The sequence below is a fragment of the Kogia breviceps genome, chromosome 3, assembly GCF_026419965.1.
Source record: "Kogia breviceps isolate mKogBre1 chromosome 3, mKogBre1 haplotype 1, whole genome shotgun sequence".
NCBI classification, from domain to species: domain Eukaryota; kingdom Metazoa; phylum Chordata; class Mammalia; order Artiodactyla; family Physeteridae; genus Kogia; species Kogia breviceps.
The window spans coordinates 27,854,157-27,871,928 of NC_081312.1; the positions used below are offsets into that span (position 1 = coordinate 27,854,157).

Below are 17,772 nucleotides of genomic sequence, written 5' to 3' on the forward strand. Positions count from 1 at the left end.
TAAGATAAAGTCATACTGGAGTAGGATGGGCCCCTGTAGTCTCCTTATAAGATGGCCATTTGAAGACAGCACACAGAGAGAATGCCATGTGATGGTGAAGGCAGAGATGGAGTTTTGCAGCTGCAAGCCAAAGGATGGAATAAATGGAATTCTCATATGCTGCTGGTGGGAGTGGAAATTGGGATGACTACTCTGAAATACTATTTGGCAACTATCTACTAAAGCTGAACAGCCCCAGATCCTATGACCCAGGAATCCCACTCTTAAACATATAACCAACAGAAATGCATATATATGTTCACCAGAAGACATGTACAAGAATGTTCACAGCAACATTATTTGGAATGGCTGAAAACTGGAAAACAACACAAATATCTACCTACACTAGAATAGATAATCAAATTGTGGTATATTTGTACAATGGAATACAAAACACCAAAGAGAATGAATGATCCATAACTACATGAAACCACTCAGATGAATCTCACAATGTTGAGCAAAAGAAGCTAGACCGAAAACAATATATACTATATGTTTTCACACATATAAGTTCAAAAATAGACAAAATTTATATATAGTATTAGAATTCAGGACAGTGGAGGGATAGTGACTGAAAGGGAGCTGCTAATGCTGTTTCTTGATCTGGGTGCTTGTTACATGGGTATGGTCAGTTTATGAAAAGCTCATCAAGCTGAACCACTTTTGATTTTTGCACTTTTCTGTTTGTATAATTCAATAATAATGTACCTCCAAGAAAACTGTGAAAGGTGGAAGTTCAAAAGAATATTTACTGTAAAATGGATTTTACATATAGTTCAAAAATAGACAAAATTAAATCATAATGTTAAAAGTGAAGGTAGGGACTTCCCTGGCAGTCCAGTGGTTAGGGCTCCGCACTCCCATTGCAGGGGGCACGGGTTCAATCCCTGTTTGGGGAACTAGGATCCCGCATGCCACACAGTGAGGCCTAAAAAAAAAAAGAAACGAAAAAAGGAAGGTAGTGGTTCCCTTTGGGGAAAAGGAAAAGGGTAGTGACCAAGAGGGGTCACAAGTAGGGTTTTTAGTGCTAACAATGTTCTGTTTCTTGAACCAAGTGGTAATTACATAAATATTTTCTCTGTTAAAACTTACTGAGCTGTAAATTTATCCTTTGCGCTTTCCTGTTTGTGTTTTGTACCTCACAATTTTTTTAAAAGTTTTTAAGAGTGGGAAGGAGAAGAAAAGTGATGGTAGTGGAAGACAAAGAAAGATGAGATTAGGTTGAGGAAGGCAGAAAGCTTTCTCTTTGCCTTTTCCTTTCCTACCTGGCATGGTAGGTTCTAGCTGCCAGGCCCCAGGCCCTCTATCCAGAAACCCTCCTTCAGCAAGGCACCTAATAGGGAAACAGCAATGCTGTTTAAAACAGGCCCTTCCACGTTCCCCTCATTGTTTCAAGATAGATTTCAGCATTGTTCTAGATCCTATAGGAAGTCCTATCTGCTACATTCTTTTTTTAAAATAAATTTATTTATTTTATTTTTGTCTGCGTTGGGTCTTTGTTGCTGCGTGCGGGCTTTCTTTAGTTGTGGCGAGCAGGGCCTTCTCATTGCAGTGGCTTCTCTTGTTGTGGAGCACCAGCTCTAGGCGTGCGGGCTTCAGTAGTTGTGGCTCACGGGCTCTAGAGCGCAGGCTCAGTAGTTGTGGTGCATGGGCTTAGTTACTCCATGGCATGTGGGATCTTCCCAGACCAGGGCTCGAACCGGTGTCCCCTGCATTGACAGGCGGATTCTTAACCACTGCATCACCAGGGAAGCCTCTATCTGCTACATTCTTACACTTAAGGAACTAACACATAGTTGGCCGTTCAAATTTTGTAGCCTACACAATTAATTTTCAAAAGCCACAGCCATCTTCGTTATACAGAACCCGTCTCCAGAAAATTATTTAAAAGAAGACTCATTGTTGGGGTTTCCCTGGCGGCGCAGTGGTTGAGAGTCCGCCTGCCGATGCAGGGGACACGGGTTCGTGCCCCGGTCCGGGAGCATCCCACATGCCGCGGAGCGGCTGGGCCCGTCAGCCATGGCCACTGAGCCTGCGCGTCCGGAGCCTGTGCTCCGCAACGGGAGAGGCCACAACAGTGAGAGGCCTGCATACCGCAAAAAAAAAAAAAAAAAAAGACTCATTGTTTGTATAATACTCTCCTCATGACATTTTAGTAACATTGATTTCACGTTATATGACCAACACCAAGCCCACTTTCTAGAGACTAATTTTACTAATCTAGAATGCAAAAAGTAAAGAACAATGAAAACATAAAGTGCTCTATTCAAAATGAAATAAGGGATGAATTAAAGCACAAATCACACAGAAGGTTTTGTGTGGGAAACTCTAGGGGGGGTCAGCTGTTAATTGTCAGTGCTGTCAAAATCAACTCAGCATGAGCCTTCTCTGGGTTAGGTTTATAATCCATCTGCCCGGGACTTTCCTGGTGGTCCAGGGGATAAGACTGTGCTCCCAATGCAGGGGGGGCCAGGGTTTGACCCATGGTCAGGGAACTAGATCCCACATGCCACAACTTAAAGGGCTAGCATACTGCAACTAAGACCCAGTGCAGCCAAATAAATATATAAATATTAAAAAAAAATCCAGCTGCCCTTAATGTTTCATTCTTACTGTTACTAGGGAGACTTGGGTGAGGGCTGGGACAAGGGGGTGACATTTGATTGGTTAGTGGTTTGAAGCCATATTCTGATTGGCTGGTGGCTTGCGTATTATTTTGTGGAATAAAATCCCTGCTACCTCTTGCAGCTTGTACCATTCTAAACAACAGGATCTAGAGGCAGATTATATGCTATTGGGCCCCTTAAGATTTGGGATGGATAGTGTCTAGGTTCAGGGTAACCTGGTCATATATAACCTTGGCAGTGTGAATGAGTACTTCTTTCCTTTCTTATCACCATGGAGTCACGCTTTCATTTTACCCTAAAAATAAACTCCATAGGTGTTAATAAGTAATCTCAATTGCATGTGGTCAGTCCTTCATTCCCAATGGATCTGCACAGTTTCGGAGAGCCTGTAACTTGAGAAAAGTTGATCCCTTACAGTTCTTTGGATGTTATCCATAGCAGCAGCTAAAACTTTAAAAGACATGTATTTGGAAAGATATTATGGAAGTCACAAAACAGACAAGAAGGCCATATAACTAGGTCTAGGAGCAGGAAAAAGCCAATCCAGGAGCTATTCTACTATCAAAGCTCTGGATGCTGTATGAAACAAGGTTAAACTCTTTCTTTTTTTCCTTTAGCCACTCAATGCCTTCTCAGATATAGGGGGTGGTGAGAGTGTTGCAGGAAGGGTGACCTGTTCCAGGGCTAAGAGTGGGCTCTTGGGCTTCCCTGGTGGCACAGTGGTTGAGAGTCCACCTGCCGATGCAGGGGACACGGGTTCGAGCCCTGGTCTGGGAAGATCCCACATACTGTGGAGCAACTAAGCCCGTGCGCCACAGCTACTGAGCCTGCATGCCACAACTACTGAAGCCCGCGCACCTAGAGCCGGTGCTCCACAACCGCAAAAAAAAAAAAAAAAAAAGAGTGGGCTCTTGTCTAACACTCGGAAATGAATTGTCTGAGGAGACACACGTGCTGATAAAACAAGACTTTATTGGGAAGGGGCACTCAGGTGGAGAGCAGGAGGGTAAGGGAACCCGGGAGGACTCTCTGCCACGTGGCTTGCAGTCTCAGGTTTTATGGGAATGGGGTTAGTTTCTGGGTTGTCTCTGGCCAATCATTCTGACTCAGGCTCCTTCCTGGTGGCTTGCGCATCGCCAGGCCAAAATGGATTCCAGCGAGGATTCTGGGAGGTTGGAAGGACGTATGGATTGGCATCTCCTCTCTCCTTTTGACCTTTCCCGAATTCTTCCGGTTGGTGGTTGCTTGTTAGTTCTGCGTTCCTTACCAGGACCTCCTGTTTAAGATAACTCATGCAAGTGGTTACTATATTTCCTGGCCAGGGCTGGCGGTTTCAGTCAGTATTTCCCCTAGCAAGAGGAAGGATTCTCCAGTTCTCCCCTTCAGCATCTATCGTGAAAAGGCTGGGCACTCCGATCTAAATCCTAATACAACTGCATATAATTTGAGTGTAACGTGCCAAGAAAAAAGTCTGGGTACTGTTAGAAAGGAGGAGTGGATGTTAGCAAACAAAAGCAACAAATATCCACTCCCCTGGGGGAAGGGCCTCCATTTTCAGGCAAATGTATTCAAAAACCTGGGCATAAAAAGGAGATTAGCATTATCAATTAAATGCAAAAAGAATATCATCACAAAGATTTTGAGAGAGAATAAACAGAGGCTTTCTGAACAAGGAAAAATTGGGAATGATTTTAAAATCAAAGAATAAATGTATTAATTAGGAAGTAGTCCAAGCTGCTATAGCAATGAGACACTGAAGTACAGTGGATTAAGCAAAACAAAAGTTCATTTTTGGGCTTCCCTGGTGGCGCAGTGGTTGAGAGTCCGCCTGCCGATGCAGGAGACACGGGTTCGTGCCCTGGTCCGGGAAGATCCCACATGCCGCGGAGCAACTAAGCCCGTGAGCCATGGCCGCTAGGCCTGCGCGTCCGGAGCCTGTGCCCCGCAACGGGAGAGGCCACAACAGTGAGAGGCCCGCATACCGGAAAAAAAAAAAAAAAAAAAAAAAAAAAGTTCATTTTCACTCATAGAACAATTCAGAGGTAAGCAGTCCAAAGTTGTCATCTTCAACCTAAAGCTTCCATCTCTGGGTTCAAGGTGGCTGCTCTGGCTCCTGCCAACAAATCTGCATCTAGTCAGTGGGGATGTAGAATGGGTTAGGGGAGCATACCTTTAAAAATTTTTTTAAAATTAATTAATTTATTTATTTTGGGCCATGTCAGGTCTTAGTTGCGACACGCAGGCTCTTTGTTATGGTGCGCAGTCTCTCTAGTTGTGGTGTGTGTGCTCAGCAGTTGCGGCATGCGGACTTAGTTGCCCTGCAGCATGTGCGATCTTAGTTCCCTGACCAGGGGTCAAACGCCCCCTGCAGTGGAAGCACGGAGTCTTAACCACTGGACGGCCAGGGAAGTCCCAAGGAGCATGTCTTTTGAGGTCATAACCCAGAAGAGATACTTATCATTTTCAGTTACACCCTGTTGTCTACAAATTAAATGGTAGGCCATGCCTAACTGCAAGGAAGGCTGGGAAATAAAATTTCTACTTGGGCAACCCAAATAAAACTCATAAGACCTATTATTAAAGGAAGAAGGGAAGAGTGAATGCTGGGCCAACTGGCAATATCTGTTACACCGACAATGACGAGTTCTAATATGGCTGTGGAGCAACAGGAACTCCCACACTGTTATGGGAGTATGAACGTGTACAGTACTTAAAGAATAATTTGAGAATATATTATCTTCAATAATTTGAAGACATACAATGCCTTATGACACAATTTCACTTCTAAGTATATTATCTGGGACTACAGATACTTTTTTACATATGTACAAGGAGGCATGTAAAAGAATAAAGCTCTGTTTGTAATATTAAAAACTGCAAAAACTTAAATGATCATCTATACGAGCATGAATAAACAAATTGTTTAATATTCACAAAGTGAAATATCATACAGCAATTAAGGTGAGTGAACTGAGGCTAAAACGAACATGGATGAATCTCACAAACATAACTCAGAAAAAAAGAGGAAGTTGCAAAAAACTATATACTGGATATATACCCCAAAGAATTGAAAGCAGAAACTTGAACACCCATATTCATAGCAGTATTATTCACAATGGCCAAAAGGTGGAAGCAACCCAAGTGCCCCAGCCACAGATGAATGGATAAACAAAATGTGGCTTCTACATACAATGGAATATTATTCAACCTTAAAAGGAAGGAAATTCTGATACAAGTTACAACATGAATGAATCTTGAACATTATGCTAAGTGAAATAAGCCAGGCACGAAAGGACACATACTATATGATTCCACTTATATGAGGTAACTAGAGTAGTCAAATTCATGAAGACAAAAATTAGAATCAGGATTGATAGGGGTTGTGGGAAGGGAAGAATTGGAAGTTTGTGTTTAATGGGTACAGTTTCAGTTTTAGAAAACAAAAACATTTGGAGTTGGACGGTGGTGATGGTTGCACAACAGTGTGAATGTACTTAATGCCACTGAATTGTACACTTGAAAATGGTTAACATGGTGAATTTTATGTTATGTATATTCTACCACAAAAATTACTATATACAGCATGTTTTCATTTATAGGCAACTCAAAAGTATACACATTACAAACATATTGTTAAGGTATGCAAGTAATGGGTAAAACTATAAAGTAAACCAAAAGGATGACAAATGCAAAATGCAGGAGAGTGGTTACCTAAGAGGTGGGGTGGAGGTGAGAGAAGGAGGGAACGTATTCAGAGAGGATTATATAGAAAGTGTCAAAGTTACGGGTAATATTCTTTTTCTCAAATTAGGTTATATGTACAAGGGTGTTCATTTTAGTAATATTCTTTATCACTTAAATATACTCTATGTAATATTTAATAGTATCTATATATGTTATACATTATTTCATACATTCAAAGGTATACATTTAAATACACATATCATATACACTTAATATAAATGTATGCTTTTGAATGTATGAAGTATTACATATTTTTATGTGGGAAAATTAAAGGAGAATTAAGAAATATTAAAGTGTGTTACTTGAGGAAAACTTAGAAAAACTAATGTTCAGACACTCTCTCTAGGCTGAAACATAGTTCAACTTGTATAGTTCCACCTCAAACAACAGGTTTGTTTGAGAATGAGGTGTAGTGAATACTATTGTCTGCCTTCAGGACATCCATTTCCTTCCTTCTTCTTCTTGATAAAATCCCAGTTTGGGAGGCTTCCCTGGTGGCGCGGTGGTTGAGAGTCGGCCTGCCAATGCAGGGGACACGGGTTTGAGCCCTGGTCTGGGAAGATCCCGCATGCTGCGGGGTGGTTGGGCCCGTGGGCCACAACTTCTGAGCCTGTGCGTCTGGAGCTCGTGCTCCGCAACAGGAAAGGCTGCGACAGTGAGAGGCCCGCGCACCGCGATGGGGAGTGGCCCCTGCTTGCCGCAACTGGAGGAGGCCCTCGCACTGAAAGAAAGACCCAACACAGCCAAAATAAATAAATTAATTTTTTAAAAAATCCCAGTTTTGTTCAGGAGTCCACATCTCCCCTTACATATCCCATGTCACTGAGAAAAAGCTGACTATCTTCAGCTCCAAGAGTAGGTCGCTACAGTTAAAGTCAGTCATGCCAATATCATCCCCTCGCCTTTTATTGGTTCAGAGATTCTGGCTTAACCTAATCAGCCTGTGGCATTTCTTTTTTATCTTGTTTTGTTTGGGCTTGGTTTTTTGGCCCTGCTGCGCAGCTTGTGGGATTTTAGTTCCCCGACCAGGGATTGAACCCCAGGCCCTCAGCAATGAGAGTGCAGAGTCCTAACCACTGGACCGCCCTGCATGTGGCATTTCTTAGGCCATTCAAAGATTGGCATCTGTCCAAAGTTGGCACAATCATGCTGACGAGCAGGATTTTTATTACATGGTTTGGGGAAGAGACCCTATGTCTATGGATTAAGGAACATGTTGTTCCAACTGCTGTTTACAGCCAACTGGGGGCTTTGATGACAAAGCCAACAGAGGGGGAAGCTCAGAACTGAGAGATATGGAGCTTCAGCCCTGATAGTGCTGTTTATAGAACTCACTACCTTTGAAACTCCTGTTATTTGAGATGTATTTCCTTACTGTTTAAGGTAGACTGAGTTAGGATTCCCACTACTTGAACTGGAACCACCCTAACTGAAACCTGGAGGTACATTTTAAGGATACATAGACAAACAGTAACCTCAGACACACAGTTGGGCTCCATGGAAGTTCAGGAACCCTTCTTGTCACTACAAGAAGGGCTGAATATGTAGGTCTCACAGAGAGTGGAACGTAGCTCAGGAACTGGGTGGCCCTTAGGACCCAGTGTAGACTTAGCTGTCACTCCCTCAGCATTAGTAAGTTTTTGATCAATTCTTATCCCAGGACTCTGCCACCTTGGTACTCTTGTTTCAGGTGCATCCCTGCTTTGCTTTAATGTATAATTTCTAATCTTGCTATAGCTGTTCAACTCTTCATGTCTTGAGATCTAAATTCCCCAAAGAGAGGATCTATTTCCTTAAGACAGTCCATCTCATGAACCCCTCTGCCAATCTATAGATTAGATGTTTGTGGGTAAGATGCCCTACCCTTGACTCAATTAACAGTAGTGGAGGGACTTCCCTGGTGGCACAGTGGTTAAGAATCCGCCTGCCAATGCATGCACGGGTTCAATCCCTGGTCAGGGAAACTGCAAGTTGCATGATGCAGCCAAAAAAAAATAAGTAAATAAACACCCTCTACCCTTCATTTAGGCTTATCATTTGTTGATGTTTTGCTACATTCTCTCTCTCCCTCCCTCTTCCATCTGCCTATCTATCTATCTATCTATCTATCTATCTGTTTTTCCCCAGTCCATTAAACAGTTACTTGAAGCTATTGTGACCCTTCACACCTAAACATTCAGCAGGTATTTCCTAGGAACAAAGCTATCCTTACATGCAACTACTATATACTATTCACTCTAAGGAAACTTAACATAAATACAATTACAATCGGCCCATTATTTAAATTTCCTCAATTGTCCCAATAATATCCTTTACAGTTTCTTTTTTTTTGGTGTGTGTGTACACATTTAGTTTTATTGTGACAAAGCAACTTGTACACTTTTTTAACGTTTAAAACTGAACGTCATCTTTCCTTTCCAGTGAAACAAAAAGAAAAATTTAAAAATAAACAGGAACAAAATTACAATAGAGAATGTCAATTGCAAATAAGATCCTATAGGTTCTGCTGATTCTCCCATCGAGTGGCAGGGCTCAAGTCATCATTAGGAGAGAATTTTATTTTAAAAGTGTCATCCTAAATTGCAAGGATGTCCGTTAAACACCACAATTAAACATGCCAAAGGAGAAGCCATGTTGTCAAAATGCCCACTTAACCCACCCAAACATCTCAAACCCACCCTTTGCTGACCTTCTATAACCCCATTTTTTAAAGTTTTTTTTTCTTGTTTTAAACAAGAGAAAGTAGACAGATACATGTTGGTAAACGCTAACTGTCCATATTCACATAGAGACACAGTGTAATCTCTGAGCCCAATACACAGAGAAAGGAGGAAAAAAGCTAGAATTCTATGTACTACTACACAGGGGCCTAGCACCCTCCAGCTTCCAGCAGAGCTAAGGGAGCAGAAGGTTTTCTTTTTTCCCACAGAGCATGGTGGTGTTGATTCCATAAAGTCTTTGTTGAGACAGGAAAGGATAAAAATGAATTTGGAACAGAAAGGGGTAGAGATTCTTTTCCCACTGAATTCTGTTCAAGGTATTTTCCCCCAAAATAAGTTGTGAGCCATGGTATAAAGGAGAAAAGAGACCTCAAAAACAGGGCGCCTGAACGCAAGAGGAGGAGAAAAAAAAAAGACTGCAACTTGCTCCGAGAGACAGGAGAAAATTTAAAAAGGAAGGTTGGAATCCATCAGTGTTCCATTCGTCATCTTCCTCTCCTCCCTCCCCCTCATCATCTTCATCTTCTTCACCTTCATCCGCATCCCCTTCTTCATCAGTATCTTCCAATCCTTCTTCCTCTTCGTCATCATCATCATCATCTTCTTCTTCTTCCCCTTCCTCATCAACCACGTCCAGAACCAAGTAGTACTGTAATGGATTTGGCCAAATATCATCTTTTTTTTTTTTTCTTTTTTTTTTTGCGGTACGCGGGCCTCTCACTGTTGTGGCCTCTCCCGTTGCGGAGCACAGGCTCCGGACGCGCAGGCTCAGCGGCCATGGCTCACGGGCCCAGCCACTCCACGGCATGTGGGATCCTCCCGGACCGGGGCACGAACCCGTATCCCCTGCATCGGCAGGCGGACTCTCAACCACTGCGCCACCAGGGAAGCCCCAAATACCATCTTTGATGTCCTCTCCTAACTCATCTCCGCCTGCATCAGAATGATCAGTAAACCAGGTGAAGAAGCTTTCTGGTTCCTCATGCTGTCTCTTCCTGCTGGCTTTATTCTGCGTTTGACTTGAACGTTTTGTCAGATCCTTTCTGGATTTCCATTTGATTTGAGTGGACTTTGAAGATGGATCACCACTCTCATTCAGATGAAATTCTTTGGAGAGAACTTTATTTTCGAAGGAAGGGTTTTCATCAAAATAAAAATCTATTGTGTAACCTGAGTTAATATCTTCAAATTCTGTCGCTTCACTCTTGTCAAATAATGCAGCGCCTCTTCATCCTCCTCCCCAAGCAGTGCAGACACTTGTGGATGGTTAACAAATGTTACCCCCAAATTTGGGATTTTGGCCATCAATTCCAAACTCTTCTGAAAAAATGGTTGGCGGATTTTGTTATATTTCTGTTCTACTTTCAAAATCTCCTCACTGGCTTGTTCATTAAGTCTGTCTGTTTCATTTTGTACTTCATCAATATGTTCAATTGCTTCTTGCTGTTCTTTTTCTTCGTTGGTCAAGTTCGGAGAAGCAGACGTTTCCTCTGGCCTGGAGGTAGGAGTCAGTCTCGGTTTCTTCGGTTTCTTTGCTTGGGGTGGAAGTGAAGACTGGTGTTTGGGAGCCATGCTGGGAGAAAAGCCAAGAATCCACCCAAGGGAAGATGTTCATACCAGGAGTTCTGAGAACTCTACAGTTTCTTATTTTTTTAATTCAGGGTACAATCAAGGATCACACATTGCATTTAGATTTCATACCTAGTCTCCTTTAATATAAAAAGTTCTCTAGCCTTTTTTTTTCTTTCATGACATTGACATTTTTTAAGACTCCAAACAGACTGTTTTGCAGAATGTCCCTAAACTTTGGATTTCAGTTTCCTTGTAATTAGATTTTGTTTTTTTTTTAATTTGGGGGGAAAAATACTACATAATTAATGTATCCTTATATACCCCACACCATGATGTACAGTATGCCAGTTTGTCCCATCAGTAGTGACATCAAGTTTGATCATTTGGGTAAGGCAGTGTTCGCCAAATTTCTCTATTGTAAAGGTATGTATAGTAATCTATGGGATAATACTTTGAGGTTCTGAAAGTATCTTGTTCCCTACAGCTTTTTACCAATGGTTCTGACATCCACCGATGATTCTTGCCCAAATCAGTTATTACAATGGTGATTGTAAATGATTTTCTATTTCTATCCTTCCTTCTACATTTATTAGTTGTAATATTCCTATACAAAAAAGCTCCCCCATCTCTCCCATTTTCTTTGTTTATTCGTAAACTTATGGACATGATTCTTTATTAAAAATGAACATGTTGTACACCTTACATTTATACAATGTTATACATCAAATATATATCAATAAAAACTAAAAATAATCATGTGGTAATTCACTACTGTCATTACTAATTTTGATCCTTAAATTGTCTCAAATTTGACCAACATGAGACTTTTCAAGCTGGTTCCTGTTTCTTTTGGCAAGTCCCCATCAATTTTTGAGCACTTCCTTGCATTTTTCTATAATTAAAAAATTTCCTTATTATGAAGAAGGACCAAGATGGTGACATAGAAGCCTCATGAACTTCCTTCCTCCCATGGACCCACAGAATGTATAGCCACGTACAGAGCAATTCCTCTGGGAGAAATCCAGAAACTAACTTAGCGACTTTTACACATCGAGTAGATCGAGAAAATCGAGTAAATGGGAAAATACCTCAAAATGGGTACGAAACGCTGAGACACACTCTCACCATGAACCTCACCCTCAGTACCGGGCCATACAATTGGAGAGGAACCCCCAATTCCCACCTTCTCCCCGAGGAGTGAAAGGTTTGGACCCACATCTTGTGCCCCAACTTTTAAGGTTCTCACATCAGGATGGGTCCCTAAAACACCTAGCTCTGAAAGCCAACAGGGCTTGTGTCCGTGAGTCCCACAGGACTACAGCAAACAGAGAAGCAATTCTTTTTTTAAAAAATTTATTTATTTTTTATTTATTTATTTTTGGCTGCATTGGGTCTTCGTTGCAGTGCGCAGGCTTTCTCTAGTTGCAGCGAGCGGGGGCTACTCTTCATTGTTGCGCGCGGGCTTCTCATTGTGGTGGCTAGAGAAGCAATTCTTAATGGGTCTGTGACTTCCTTTGATCATTAAACTTTCATTTCTCACTGTGCATCACTTGGATCTTGTAATGTTTTTTTAATTGTAGTAAAACACACATCACATTACATTTTCCATCTTTATCATTTTTAAGTGGATATTTGGGTTTCTTCCACCTCCTGGTTATTGTGAATAATGCTGCAGTGAACATGGGTGTGCACATCTCTTTCAGACTCTGCTTTGAATTCTATAGTATATATAACTAGAAGTAAGATTGCCAGATCATATGGTAATTCTATAATTTTTTTGAGGAACCACCTCAAAAACTACTATTTTCCATATCAGCTGTACCATTTTACATTCCTACCTATAATGCACAAGTGTTCCAATTAATAGGATGTTCATCGCATCCTCACCAACCCTTGCTCATTTTGTTCTTTTGATAGTGGCTACCCTAACGGGAGAGATGTAATACCTCATTGTGGTTTTGATTTGCCTTTCTCATGATTAGTGATGTCGAGCATCTTTTTCATGTGCTTGTTGGCTATTTGTCTATCTTCTTCAGAGAACTGTCTGTTCAAGTCTTTTGCCTGTTTTTAAAATCAGACTGTTTTTTGTTGTTGAGTTGAAGTTCTTTATAAATTCTGGATATTAATCCCTAATCAGATATATGATTTCCAAATATTTTCTCCAATTCCATAGATTGCCTTCCACTCTCGTTTCCTTTGATACACAAAAGGTTTTAAGTTTGATGTAGTCCCATTTGTCTAGTTTTGCTTTTGTTGTCAATGATTTTGGTGTCACACCCAATAAATCATTGTGAAATCCAATGTCTTAAAGTTTTCTCCCTTGTTTTCTTCTAGTTTTATAGTTTAGGTCATGTGTGTAGGTCTTTAATCCACTTTGAGTTAATTTTTGTACATGGTGTAAGAGTCTAACTTCATTCTTTTGCATGTGGATATCCAGTTTTCTGAGAACCATTTGTTGAAGAGACTGTCCTTTTCCCATGTGTGGTCTTGTATCCTTGTAGAGAATCATTTGGCAATACGGTCAGCGCAACATATCCGAAGGTATTGCACCAGTGGATTCAAGCAGCTGGGGATAGAAAATATTTAGGGGAAAAAATTCCAGAAAATTCCAAAAAGCAAAATTTGAATTTGCTGTGCACTGGTAACTATTTACATTGCATTAGGTATTATAAGTAATCTAGAGATGGTTTAAAGTATATGGGAGGATGTGCATAGGTTATACGCAAATACTTCACCATTTTATATTAGGGACTTGAGCATCCACAGATTTTGGCGTCTGTGAGGGTCCTGGAACCAATCCCCTGCTAATATAAAGGAACGGCTGTATGTGTATGGGTTTATTTCTGGGCTCTCTATCGTTGCATTTGGTCTATATATCTGTCTTTATGTCAGTAAAACACTGTTTTGATTACTACTTTGCTTTGTAGTATGTTTTGAAATCAGGAAGCATGAAGCCTCCAACTTTGTTCTTCCTTTCCAAGATTATTTTGGCTATTTGGGATCCCTTGTGATTCCATACCAGTTTTGGCATTTTTTCCTTTCCATTTCTACAAACGTTATTGGTTTTTTTTTTTTTTTTTTTGGTACGCGGGCCTCTCACCACCGCGGCCTCTCCCGTTGTGGAGCACAGGCTCCGGACGCGCAGGCCCAGCGGCCACGGCCCACAGGCCCAGCCACCCCACAGCATGCAAGATCCTCCCGGACCGGGGCACGAATCCGCGTCCCCCACATCGGCAGGTGGACCCTCAACCACTGCGCCACCAGGGAAGCCCCGTTATTGGTATTTTGATAAGAGATTGTATTGAGTCCATAGATCGCTTTGGGTAGTATGGACATTTTATTGCTATTGAGTCTTCCAATCCACGAGCACAGAATGTCTTCCCATTCTCTCGTATCTTCTCTGATTACTTTTAGCAACATTTTGTAATTTTCAGTGTACAAGTCTTTCACCTCCTTAGTTAGGTTTACTCCTAGGTATTTTATTCTTTTTTTTTTTTTTTTTTTTTTTTTGCAGTACGTGGGCCTCTCACTGTTGTGGCCTCTCCTGTTGCGGAGCACAGGCTCCAGACACGCAGGCTCTGTGCCATGTGGGATCTTCCCAGACCGGGGCACAAACCCGTGTCCCCTTCGTCGGCAGGCAGACTCTCAACCACTGCGCCACCAGGGAAGCCCGGTATTTTATTCTTTTTGATGCAATAGCAAATTGGGTTGTTTCCTTAGTTTCTTTTTTGATTGGTCATTGTTAGTGTACTGAAATACAATTGATTTTTCCATGTTGATTTTGTATCCTGAAACTTTGTTGAAATCATTAATTAGTTGTAACAGATTTTACAAATAGAGTCTTTAGGATTTTCTACATAAGATCATGTCATGTGTGAACAGAGATAATTTTACTTCTTCTTTTCCAATTTGGATACCTTTTCTTTTTCTTGTCCAACTGTTCTAACCCAGACTTTTCAACATGTGCTTTATCAGTTGGTATAGGCTAAGTTATGCTCTTGTAAAAAACAAACAAACAAACAAACAAAAAATAACCCAAATCTCAGTGGCTAAAACAACAAATGCCTATTTTTCATTTACCCTAGTGTTGGGATGGTCTGTGGGATCCAGGCAAAGCAAGGTTCCATCTCTATGTTTTCATGATTTGAAAGGCAGGCCAAAGGGAGCATAGTTCATCACATAATGACTTTTAAAACTTCTGCCTAGAAATGATATATGTCATCTTCATTCACATTGCCACACCTAACTTCAAAGGTGGTGGAGAAGAGCCATCCTACCCTGGGTCCATAAACAAGAGAGCCAGAAATATTTGGTTAACAGCACAAACAACTGCTACACTCTACCCTTCTAGTTACCAAATGTTGATTTCACTTTCTCTACCACAGGCCAAGTATACACTACACAACCCCCTCTTCCACACAGACATTCTCCAAGTCCTGTCCAATTATGATATCATGCTCAAAGTCCAAGAGATCTAGGTGGAGCACAGCTGTCTCTACACCAAGAGGTATATGTAGTAGTATCAGTATCAGGAGATGTGGCTTTTTTTGATCTAGAGATCTATGCACCAAGAGGACAAATTACCTGCCCTTCTAACACCAAATATACAATTGGGGGAATAGGAACAGGACAACTACAGTGAACACTCCTATTCAGAAAAGGAAACAAAACAAAACACATGGAATTGACTAGTCTCAAAAGACCTGTTATGTAGAAAATTATGGCACTGATGAAAGAAATTAAAGATGATACAAATACATGGAGAGATATACCATGTTCTTGGATTGGAAGAATCAACATTGTGAAAATGACTATACTACCCAAAGCAATCTACAGATTCAATGCAATCCCTATCAAACTACCAATGGCATTTTTCACAGAACTAGAACAAAAAATTTCACAATTCGTATGGAAACACAAAAGACCCCGAATAGCCAAAGCAATCTTGAGAATGAAAAATGGAGCTGGAGGAATCAGGCTCCCTGACTTCAGACTATACTACAAAGCTACAGTCATCAAGACAGTATGGTACTGGCACAAAAACAGAAATATAGATCAATGGAACAGGATAGAAAGCCCAGAGATAAACCCACACACATATGGTCACCTTATTTTTGATAAAGGAGGCAAGAATATACAGTGGAGAAAATACAGCCTCTTCAATAAGTGGTGCTGGGAAAACTGGACAGGTACATGTAAAAGTATGAAATTAGAACACTCCCTAACACCGTACACAAAAATAAACTCAAAATGGGTTAAAGACCTACATGTAAGGCCAGACACTATCAAACTCTTAGAGGAAAACATAGGCAGAACACTCTAGGACATAAATCACTGCAAGATCCTTTTTGACCTACCTCCTAGAGAAATGGAAATAAAAACAAAAATAAACAAATGGGACCTAATGAAACCTAAAACCTTTTGCACAGCAAAGGATACCATAAACAAGACAAAAAGACAACACTCAGAATGGGAGAAAATATTTGCAAATGAAGCAACTGACAAAGGATTAATCTCCAAAATTTATGAGCAACTCATGCAGCTCAATAACAAAAAAACAAACAACCCAATCCAAAAATGGGCAGAAGAACTAAATAGACATTTCTCCAAAGAAGATACACAGATTGCCAACAAACACATGAAACGATGCTCAACATCACTAATCATTAGAGAAATGCAAATCAAAACTAAAAGGAGATATCATCTCACACCAGTCAGATTGGCCATCATCAAAAACTCTAGAAACAATAAATGCTGGAGAGGGTGTGGAGAAAAGGGAACACTCTTGCACTGCTGGTGGGAATGTAAATTGATACAGCCACTATGGAGAACAGTATGGAGGTTCCTTAAAAAACTACAAATAGAACCCCATAAGACCCATAAGACCCATAAGACCCCACAATCCCACTACTGGGCATATACCCTGAGAAAACCATAATTCAAAAAGAGACATGTACCAAAATGTTCATTGCAGCTCTATTTACAATAGCTAGGACATGGAAGCAACCTAAAAGTCCATCAGCAGATGAATGGATAGAGAAGATGTGGCACATATATACAATGGAATATTACTCAGCCATAAAAAGAAATGAAACTGAGTTATTTGTAATGAGGTGGATAGACCTGGAGTCTGTCATACAGAGTGAAGTAAGTCAGAAAGGGAAAAACAAATACCGTATGCTAACACATATATATGGAATCTAAGAAAAAAAATGTCATGAAGATCCTAGGAGTAGGACAGGAATAAAACACAGACCTACTAGAGCATGGCCTTGAGGATATGGGGAGGGGGAAGGGTAAGCTGTGATGAAGTGAGAGAGTGTCATGGACATATATACACTACCAAATGTAAAATAGATAGCTAGTGGGAAGCAGCCATATAGCACAGGGAGATCAGCTCGGTGCTTTGTGACCACCTAGAGGGGTGGGATAGGGAGGGTGGGAGGGAGGGAGATGCAAGAGGGAAGAGATATGGAAACATATGTATAACTGATTCACCTTGTTGTAAAGCAGAAACTAACACACCATTGTAAAACAGTCATACTCCAATAAAGATGTTAAAAAAAAATTTTTTAATTAAAAAAAAGTGACTAGTCTCTAGCAATTCTGTCTACAAGATGCACTGTACAAGGGCACCTTACTTTGGGCGTAAGGAATTCAGAAAAGCTAAAAATAAAAGGACAGGCAAAAGTAGATAAGGCAAATGCATTACAGAAAAGAAAAAGAAAAAGAAAGCAAAGATCCTGTTCTTAATATAAGAAAAAGTAGAATTCAGGCTAAAGAGCATTAAATGAGACAAAAAGAATACCCTATAATGCTAAAGGCTACAGTTCACAAAAAAATTATCAGTTTTGAGTATCCATGCACAAAACAACACAGTAGCAACTTCGTCAAGTGCAAACTCTAAGAAATGCAAGGAGAAATAGACAAAGTATACTAAGATTAGAAAACTCTTTCTCTCAGTGTGAGACAGATCAAAGAGTCAAAAATAAACGTAAGGGGCTTCCCTGGTGGCGCAGTGGTTGGGAGTCCGCCTGCCGATGCAGGGGACGCGGGTTCGTGCCCCAGTC

The 17,772-nt window shown here is 40.9% G+C and overlaps 1 pseudogene; it reads right to left on the reverse strand.

The window, feature by feature from the left end:
• Nucleotides 1–9,402: 9,402 nt before the first annotated feature.
• LOC131751932 (protein SET-like) lies at nt 9,403–10,797 on the reverse strand (annotated as a pseudogene).
• Between the last annotated feature and the right edge of the window lie 6,975 nt (nt 10,798–17,772).